This window comes from Triticum aestivum, chromosome 7A (genome assembly GCF_018294505.1).
Source record: "Triticum aestivum cultivar Chinese Spring chromosome 7A, IWGSC CS RefSeq v2.1, whole genome shotgun sequence".
In the NCBI taxonomy this organism is placed as follows: Eukaryota; Viridiplantae; Streptophyta; class Magnoliopsida; order Poales; family Poaceae; genus Triticum; species Triticum aestivum.
In genome coordinates, this window is record NC_057812.1 from 693,633,783 (window position 1) to 693,644,008 (window position 10,226).

Consider the following 10,226-nt stretch of genomic DNA (forward strand, 5'->3'; position numbering starts at 1 on the left):
CGGAATGTTTCAGACTCCGAAAAGGAATAGGTACGTGGTACGATAAGTAAACCGACTCCAAAACAGTTCTAATGGCAATTTTTCTCCGTTTTGGAATATTTAAGAAAATAGGAAAATAAGAAGCAGACCGGAAAGGACATGAGGCTTCCACTAGGGTGGAGGGCGCGCCCTACCCCCTGGGCGCACCCCCTGCCTCGTGGGCACCTCGTGTGCTCTCCGGACTCCGTTTTCTTGCACGATATTTCTTTTGGTCGGTAAAAATTCGTTATATAATCTCTTGAAGGTCTTGACCACCGTATCACGCAAATATCTCTTGTCTTTGTTTCGAGCTGTTTTTCGGACAGATCTAGATCGCCATGGCATCTTCAAGTGCCCCCAAGGACAAGTTCTTCGAGAAAGTCATCAACCTCTACCTCGCGGAGGTGCTGCAACACCCTCAAACCATTGAGATGCGTGAGGGGTTTTTGCACATCCGCGATGTGGAGGGACCAAGGAGGACCTGAAGCGTGGAGACAAGGCTCGAGGTGATGGAGCAACAAGTTTTCAAGTGTCAGGAGATGGTGGAGCATGGACTCGACTCCAATCACATAATGATCACGGAGTTCACCAACAACCACAAGTTGGACGCCAAGGACATTGGGGAGGCCACCTTCAAGCTTCACGAGAAAATCAAGCGCCTCCAAGCCCAGATCTATGACCTGCAAAACCAAAACTGTAAGTATGAATATAGATTCAAGAGGATGAGTTTGGCTGCAGATTTGAGGATTCCGGAGACCCGATGATCCTTCTATGATGGTGAGCCTATGCCTTGGAAGATGGACGACAAGCCTACATCATCAACAACTCCTTCATCACCACCTCCGAGGAAGGAGACATAATCACATGGGTATGGGCACTCCCCTTGGCAACTGCCAAGCTTGGGGGAGTACCCCGGTATTGTATCACCGTCACTTTTATCTTTACCGTTTTTCTTAGTTCGATCCTTTTGATAATATCTTGATCTAGTAGAATAAAGTTTTAGTATGATCTAGTTGTGAGTTTTGCTTTATGATCCTTCTATGTAATTGAGTCTGTGAGCTATATATAATAAAGATTAGTGTTGAGTCAAGGGCTTGATTATCTTACTATGATCTAGAGGGAATAAAATAAAAGAGAAGAAATAAATAAAGAAATAAAGAGATCATATGGATCCTATGGAGAGTAATGAGCTCACATATAAAGAGTATGATGAATAAAAGTTGTTGAGAGTTGACAAACATAGTTTTGGTCATCGTTGCAATTAATAGGACGTCATAAAGAAAGAGAGGTCTTCACATATAAAAATACTATCTTGGACATCTTTTATGATTGTGAGCACTCATTAAAGTATGATATGCTAAAGAGTTGACGTTGGACAAGGAAGACAACGTAATGGGTTATGTTTTCTTACATCTGAGACAAATTATATTATCATGGATCATCCAACATGTTGAGCTTGCCTTTCCCTCTCATGCTAGCCAAGCTCTTTGCACCAAGTAGAAATACTACTTGTGCTTCCAAATATCCTTAAACCCAGTTTTTCCATGAGAGTCCACCATACCTACCTATGGATTGAATAAGATCCTTCAAGTAAGTTGTCATCGGTGCATGCAATAAAAATTGCTCTCTAAATATGTATGACTTATTAATGTGGAGAAAATAAGCTTTATACGATCTTGTGATGTGGAAGAAATAAAAGCGACGGACTGCATAACAAAGGTCCATATCACAAGTGGCAATATAAAGTGAAGTTCTTTTGCATTAAGATTTTTTGCATCCAACCATAAAAAGTGCATGACAACCTCTGCTTCCCTTTGCGAAAGGCCTATCTTTTACCTTTATCTTCTACCTTATATAAGAGTCATGGTGATATTCACCTTTCCTTTTTACATTTTATCCTTTGGAAAGCACAATGTGTTGGAAAGATCCTGATATATATGGCTAACTGGATGTGGGTTTGCATGAACTATTATTGTTGACATTCACTACAAGAAATATGTCAGCTTATGACCTTCTGTCAGTGACCCTCGAATAATTGGTCATAAATTTATGACCATTTTAGACCAATTGGTCAAAAGCTGTTCAGGGGGCTCCAAACTCTAAACCATTGCGACCATTTTGGTCAGAAAGGTCGTAATTTCCTTACACGAAATGGTCACAAAGCAAACAGTGCTAGTCCGCTGCCTTATTTCTAGTTGTTAATGACCAATATAGATGGTCATAGCCTTGTAGATTGTGGTGGGTTGTGATGACTAGGATCCATCTCATCAGTTTTGCCTATGTGTCATGTCCATGTGGCAGTTTTTGCCCTAGGTTGTGAAGCAACCTATATTTCCATCATTCCCAAAATTCCCAAAAAAATCTCATAAATTCTTTGGGGCATATCTTCATCAAATATGTAAAAATCCTTCCTTGCCTAGTTCAAAACTAATTCAACAATATTCATTTTCCTATTATGTTCACAACAACACTTTATGAAGGAAGTGCTATTTATATATTCTTGATTGCCCTTGGAATTTTTGGGCACTCTTTCCTATCCAAATCATTACCGCATGACAAAATTCAGCTCCATTTGCCTAGCAAATTTTCCTCGGCAAATTTCCAAAGTTTTTGTCCACCTAGAACCATTGTGAAGGAAGTACCTTTTTTATATCTCTAAATGACATGAAATTTATACAGTTCCTTCATATGCCCAAATTATCACCCTCCTCCAAATTGCAGCTCAGTCAAATCATCTATGTGAGCCCAGGTTCAATTTATATTTTATGGCCAAATTGGCACGTTGCAAAGCAAGTGTTATATAGACCCCTCCTATTACCCTCAAACTTTTCGAGCACTCTTCCATACCCAAATCATTGCCACATGATAATATTCAGCTCAATTTTCCTAGTAAATCTTTCTCAGGAAATTTCCAAATTTCTACCTCGAGAGAAGCTTTGTGAAGTAAGTACTAGCTAGGCTTACCCAAATGATCTGAAAATTTACCAGCGCATGACCATACCTATGTAACTTACCTACACCAATGTTTAGCTCATTTCATTCATCCAATCTCTTTCACTAGTTTTCCCAAGTTTTTGTCCATAGAAGAGCATTGTGAAGGAAGTACTACTTTGGCATGTCAAAATGATATCAATTTTCTACAATGCTTTCCTATGCCCAAATAACCATCCTCCACCAAATTTCAGCTCAATCCATTCATTATTTTGAGCCCAGCTTCAACATTCATATTTTTGTCCAGTGTGGTACTTTGCAAAGCAAGTACCACCTAGGATCCTCCTTTTGAGCTAAAAATTTGTGAATACATTCTCCTTAGTAGATGATCATCCTCGGCCAAAACTCACGCCCATTGGCCATGTGCATTTCCCGTATCGCTAATCAAACACTTGGCTGCTTATTCATATTTGAGCATCGATCGGTCTCCTCGTGAGAATCTTATGTTCTGATTTTCTTCCTAGCACCTACCTGGGGAGTGCCCAACCCACTAGACATGCCTAGGCCGCCCAGAACACATGGCAACGCCACGGCCACGCGGTGACCTCACGGCGGGCATTCGAGTCTACGCGCTCTAGAGTTGGGGGCCTCGGCCACCGCCCAAACCTCGACGTATCGCCACCAAACCATGTATTTATGATTAAATAGGTACTTATGTAACTAGAAATGATTTTTGGAAAAAAAATAAATAGCAAACTATGAGGCAGCTGCAGTTCAAATTTGACCCGCTTCCTGTTGAATCGGCGGGAATTTGTCTTTTTCACCAGAGGTCGATCAAAAATTTTGACACCCAACCATTTTGTCAATTGTGCATTAAATATGGCCTAGTATTTTATAAAATTGATTAGGTCCAATTTTGCAACAAATATATGGTAGGTCCTTCACAAAAAAACTCATTTCAGGCACTCGGAAAATGGAAATGGTTTTTTCGTCCAAAGAAAATGAAAACTTCCTTAGGCAACATTGTTTGCCATTTCAATATGCACCCTTGTGCACAATATGAGATCATTTGAACAAACTATGCCATGAATGTGGCCATAAGATTGGTCATTTGGCTTGAAAGCCATGAATCTTCACACTTGATAGCTCATTTCTGAGAACACTTTTTTAAAATAATTACTGTATTACAATTTTAATATTTTTCCTGAAAACTTGTTCACATATAATGACACAAATGCGAAGGTTTTCCAATTTTTTGATTTTTTTATGCCCGTTTCAAAATGCGGTCAAAACGGCGGGCTTGACCGTTCCTAGCTAGTGGTTGAATATTGGAATTTTTTTGGTGTTTCTCTGATTAAATAGATACTTATGTACCTAGAAATGATTTTTGGAAAAAATAAAAATTAAACTATGAGGCAGCTGTAGTTCAAATTTGACCCGCTTCCAACTGAATTGGCGGGAATTTGTCTTTTTCACCAGAGGTGGATCAAAACTTTTGACACCCAACCATTTGCTCAATTGTGCATTAAATATGTCCTAGTATTTTATAAAAATGATTTGGTACAATTTTGCAACAAATATATGGTAGGTCCTTCACAAAAAAACCTCATTTCGGGCACTCGAAAAATGGAAAATGATTTTTCCGTGCAAAGAAAATGAAAACTCCCTTCGGCAACATTGTTTGGAATTCCAAGATGCACCCTTGTGCACAATATGAGATCATTTGAACAAACTATGCCATGAATGTGGCCATAAGATTGATCGTTTGGGTTGAAATACATGAATCTTCACACATGATAGCTCATTTCTGAGAACATTTTTTTAAAATAATTACTGTATTACAATTTTATTATTTTTCCTGGAAACTTGTTCACATATAATGACACAAATGCGAAGGTTTTCCAATTTTTTGATATTTTTTGAATTTGTTATGCCCGTTTCAAAAATGCGGTCAAAACGGCGGGCTTGACCGTTCCTAGCTAGTGGTTGAATATTGGAATTTTTTTGGTGTTTCTCTGATTAAATAGATACTTATGTACCTAGAAATGATTTTTTGGAAAAAATAAAGAGTAAACTATGAGGCAGCTACAGTTCAAATTTGACCCGTTTCCAGGCGGGAATTTGTCTTTTTCACCAGAGGTGGATCAAAACTTTTGACACCCAACCATTTTGTCAATTGTGCATTAAATATGTCCTAGTATTTTATAAAATGATTTGGTACAATTTTGCAACAAATATATGGTAGGTCCTTCACAAAAAAACCTCATTTCGGGCACTCGAAAAATGGAAAAGCAATTTTCCGTGCAAAGAAAATGAAAACTCCCTTTTGCAACATTGTTTGGAATTCCAAGATGCACCCTTGTGCACAATATGAGATCACTTGAACAAACTATGCCATGAATGTGGCCATAAGATTGATCGTTTGGATTGAAATACATCAATCTTCACACATGATAGCTCATTTCTGAGAACACTTTTTTAAAATAATTACCATATTACAAGTTTATTATTTTTCCTGAAAACTTGGTCACATATAATGACACAATGCAAAGGTTTTCCAATTTTTTGATTTTTTTTGAATTTTTTATGCCTGTTTCAAAATGTGGTCAAAACGGCGGGCTTGACCGTTCCTAGCTAGTGGTTGAATCTTAGAATTTTTTTGGTGTTTCTCTGATTAAATAGATACTTATGTACCTAGAAATGATTTTTGGAAAAAATAAATAGCAAACTATGAGGCAGTTGCAGTTCAAATTTGACCCGCTTCCAACTGAATCGGCGGTAATTTGTCTTTTTCACCAGAGGTGGATCAAAACTTTTGACACCCAACCATTTGGTCAGTTGTGAATTAAATATGGCCTAGTATTTTAGAAAATTGATTTGGTATAATTTTGCAACAAATATATAGTATGTCCTTCACAAAAAAACTCATTTTGGACACTTTAAAAATGGAAAATGATTTAAAAAACTAATTTCTCCTAACTCTTTTAAAATATATTTGTCTTATTTCGATTTGTCATTATTCCTGAAAACTAAGGTCAAATTTGATGAAACATGAGAAGATATTTTATTTTTATTTTTATTTTTCAGATCATAAAATAGCCAATATGATTTAGCACCTTACTTTTAGTCGATTACGACCAATTTAGATGGTCAAAAAATGTAGTACTGGTATACTGCGTTCTGATTGGTCCAGGAGCATCTCACGCGGATCATGCCTAATCACCGTCAGATGCTCCTGGATCCAACGGCCCGCCTGTCTCACCCACGTCGCCCAACCCACAACCCGCACTCCCTCCCACGCACCCAACCGCACCCAACCCCTCGTGCCCACTCGCCTCTCTCTCTCTCTCAAACCCTAGCGCTCCACTCCTCCCTGGCCGCCGCCGCCTCCGGCGCCCTCTGTCCGGCGAGATCCATATGGATCGATCCCCTCCAATCCGCACCACCTCCGCCGCCCTCTGTCCAGCGAGATTCATATGGATCGATCCCCTCCAACCCTCCAACCCACGACTCCTCCTCCTCTCCTCCTCTCTGGATCTCTGGATTGACCCAACCGCTTCTCCCCCAATCCCGGCCTCCTCCATGCCGAGCCGAGAGACACTCCCCACTTCCAGCCGAAACCCTAGCCTGAGACCCCTTCCTCCTTGATGGCCAACCCCTCCATGGCGGCCGGCGGTAGGGTGCCCTTGGCGGAGGGGGTCCGTGCCGTCGGTGCCCAGATCCGCAACTGCATCCACGTGGCACCCGTCGACCACGTGGCTGCGGCCCTGGCGACGCGATGGTAGCATCGGCCCTGGCGGCGTTGGAGGCGGTGAGCCAGTCCCTGAGAAACCGCGAGATCCTCGGCGCCATGGGCACCACCGCGGCGGCGCTAAGCACCACCGATGCTGATGGGGTCCAACGAGGCGGACAAGCCGCTGCGGTGGATCGGTGCATCGTTCGAGCAGCTCGCGGCCGTCGCCAAGCCACAGCAGCAGCCCGCGATGGCGGCGGGGGACTTCTCGCGTGCCTGCTCCAACGTCTCCGTCCTCTTTGGCTGCCTCGGCATCGCCTTCAAATTTGCCTTGATGGACTACGTCGCCAAGGCAAGCGGCCACTCCCCTCAGCCCCCCTCTCCTCCCCCGCCACCTGCTCTGCTGTTCGGTATGCTACTTCATTGTTCTTGTACTGTATGTGGTAAAATTTCTGGTGATTCCTTCCCGGGACATTGATTTAGTTGTGTGAAGCTGAGAGGTTTGGGATGAAATGACCATTGCTTGTTCAATCAGTAAATTCTTCAGTGTTCTTGGCTTCTTAGTACATGCACATTGAGTACATGCACATTCACATTTATTGTATCTGAATTGTATCAACTTGCCAGTTAGCTAATTACTAAAATCATGTGCACATAACTATGTGAAGTTGATGTTCAACCATTACATGTGATAACTAGGAAGCATATTTTTATCAGTGGACTGCTATTTCTTTTCTTGCTTTTGTTTGCAAAATTAGGTGATCATGGTAGCCTTGTTTTCTTTAGTGTTAAAAAAAGTACTAGGCTGCAGTTTTTTAGTGTGTCATCTTTATATGTGTCTTTCGAGTGAACAAACTATGCTAAAGGTAGATCAGGACTTTCATCTGAAGTGGAATTCTATCTTGGGTCTGATCTTTTGAATGAAAAGTTTTAGTTAGAAATACACTGCTTTCTATCTGAAGGGGTGTATAGCTGTGTTGTATGACGTTGTTAGTTTTTGATGTACAAAAATTTGGTACGTATTCTAGGCTGATGATTGTTGGGACTCTATAGTTATTGAATGGATTTGCTAGCAACAAGGTTATGAGAAGACTATAGTTGTGTTATTGTGATATTCAATTTATAGAATTGACTATGTTCTGTTTTTGCTTCAGGTAAACCAATGTTTTGCTCATGGCTCGTACTAAGCAGACTGCTCGTAAGTCCACTGGAGGAAAGGCTCCTAGGAAGCAGCTAGCCACCAAGGTTTGTGACTGCAATATTGATAGTTTACCTATGCCATGTCTTTATTTATGGTTTAGGTAAATTGAACTGGGTATAATTTGAACCTCAACCTTCATTGCCAGCTTATGACCAGATATCCTACTGATGTATATGGACTATCATGGTATTATTGTTAATTTGACCTTGTGCTCTACTTTGCTTTTTGACAAGCTGCCCGTAAGTCTGCTCCCACAACTGGAGGAGTGAAGAAGCCTCACCGTTACTGCCCTGGAACTGTTGCTCTTCGGTGTGTAAAATCTTCCAACCTATTCTAGCATGTGTTATAGTTTTGTTTTGAAGTATTCTCAAATGAGTAAATTTTGTGCTTGACTTTGCAGTGAGATCCGCAAGTACCAGAAGAGCACGGAGCTGCTCATCAGGAAGCTTCCATTCCAGAGGCTTGTTAGGGAGATTGCCCAGGACTTCAAGGTGATCAATCAACTTGTGCACTACATTGTGATGCTCCTATTGTGTCAACTCTTATAGTATGATGAATCAAGTAAACTAAAAGCACCATCATGTTCTGTCTGTGCAGACTGACCTCCGCTTCCAGAGCCATGCGATGCTGGCCCTTCAGGAGGCTGCAGAGGCCTACCTGGTGGGTCTCTTCGAGGATCCGTGGCGAGAGGGCTTAAGGTGCTTGCTTTGCCTGTGGGAATGTCTCTGTCGGGCATCTGTGTCTGCTTTTGCTGCTGTTTTTAGTGATTGTTTGGAACTGCTAGCTCTAATTTAACTTACTTCTCGTTCCCCTGTTTCTGATGTCAGTATTCCCATGGCAATTTAGGTAACTATAGTAATACTGTACAAGAAACATCATTGCATTACAAGTTGGGTTTGAATCTACTTGTGAGCAACTGGGTGCGCCCATTCTAGAAATATGATATGTAGATTTGCTTCACAGAACTGATGATGATGCACGTATTTGGAACAGTCCAGTCCATTCTCACAACCAATTAAGTCCAGAGCTCACACCTCTCTGTTGATGATGCACATACATTCCAGTTAAAGAATAACACATGATTAATTAATTCTTGGGCTCTTCTAGCCGTGCTTCTTACTCTAGGGTCCAAGTAGAGATTCCTATATACGTATACTTGCTTTGCTGCCGATTCCTGACTCTGTCTGTCTGTTTTGGAACTATAAAATGCAGTGATGCCAAACATTGCCTCTGCTTCAACTGATTAATTTTCTGCGTGCCAAACAGAGCCTGTGATGTTATCAAAATATTTGCTACTCTTAATGGGTTTATCCCACTTGATGATCTTAACCACCAAGATCTCTGAGGCTCTTATTTCTAGTCTAATGTTATCAGTACAATACATCCGCTGTTTGCATGATAGATACATATATGTGACATCAATTTGTCGTTGGATATTGCTGGAAACTAGCTATGCCACATCAATTTCTTGGTTGTCTAGTTTGTTATGTCACATCAATTATATGCTTTTTCTGAGATTGTGTTTTAGCTACTGCCACTATGAGCTGTTGTAGATTTTAGTTATCAATTACAACAAAGCATTCTTACATTTCAGACTTGATCTTACTACTAAATAGCACCCCCTGTTGTTGTTGTTATTGTTATTCACCCTATCCTTGCTGTTCTGTTTTCTTGTTGGCAGATATTTTGAGTAAATTCAAGACAAAAGATGTTCAAAGAAGCTCCAAGACATTCTTATATAGCAAGTTATGTAATAATAGATGGGTTATCTGGGAATTTAATGTATCTTCTCTCTGTTTGTGAATGAAATAGTAATTATGTATGTGATTTAATGTATCTTCTCTCTGTGAATTTCATGTATGTTTCAGAATTACAATTCCTGTTTCATATGAAATAGTAATTATGTATGTGATTTGAAAATGTGTCCAATGAAAACATGACTCATGCGACCCACTTATCAAAATAATTTGAGCACATTTGAAATTTCTGACGTGTGGGACCAGTGTATGATATTATGATATTTGGGACAAATGTAAAACAGTGGAAAATAAAATAGCAAAAAGTAAAAGATCATACGTTGTAAAAGGCCGCATCTAGAAATAAAAAGGCCAAATTGTTGGGCCAGGCCCATGTAGCTAGAGAAAATTAATAAAGAAAATATACAGTAAAAAGGCCGAATTGTTGGGCTAGGCCCATGTAGAAAACCGAATTGGACCGGGCTGAATCTTGTGCCACATCAGCTTGCCACGCTGGATGCCTACGTGGCTTGGGGAGGTTGCTAGTGACCAAAACGCCACAGTAGACGTATTTTGGTCATAAACGTCTTCGACCATTCCATAAGAA

The 10,226-nt window shown here is 40.6% G+C and overlaps 1 long non-coding RNA gene and 1 other non-coding gene across 2 annotated transcripts; both read left to right on the forward strand.

The window, feature by feature from the left end:
• Window positions 1-8,104: 8,104 nt before the first annotated feature.
• LOC123147993 (uncharacterized) lies at window positions 8,105-8,560 on the forward strand. Its single transcript, XR_006473569.1, has 3 exons — window positions 8,105-8,192; window positions 8,284-8,374; window positions 8,481-8,560. It is a non-coding gene; the product is annotated as an uncharacterized lncRNA (long non-coding RNA).
• Window positions 8,561-9,149: 589 nt separating this feature from the next.
• LOC123155111 (small nucleolar RNA SNORD24) lies at window positions 9,150-9,232 on the forward strand. The gene has a single exon (XR_006477227.1). It is a non-coding gene; the product is annotated as a small nucleolar RNA SNORD24 (small nucleolar RNA).
• The last annotated feature ends 994 nt before the right edge of the window (window positions 9,233-10,226 follow it).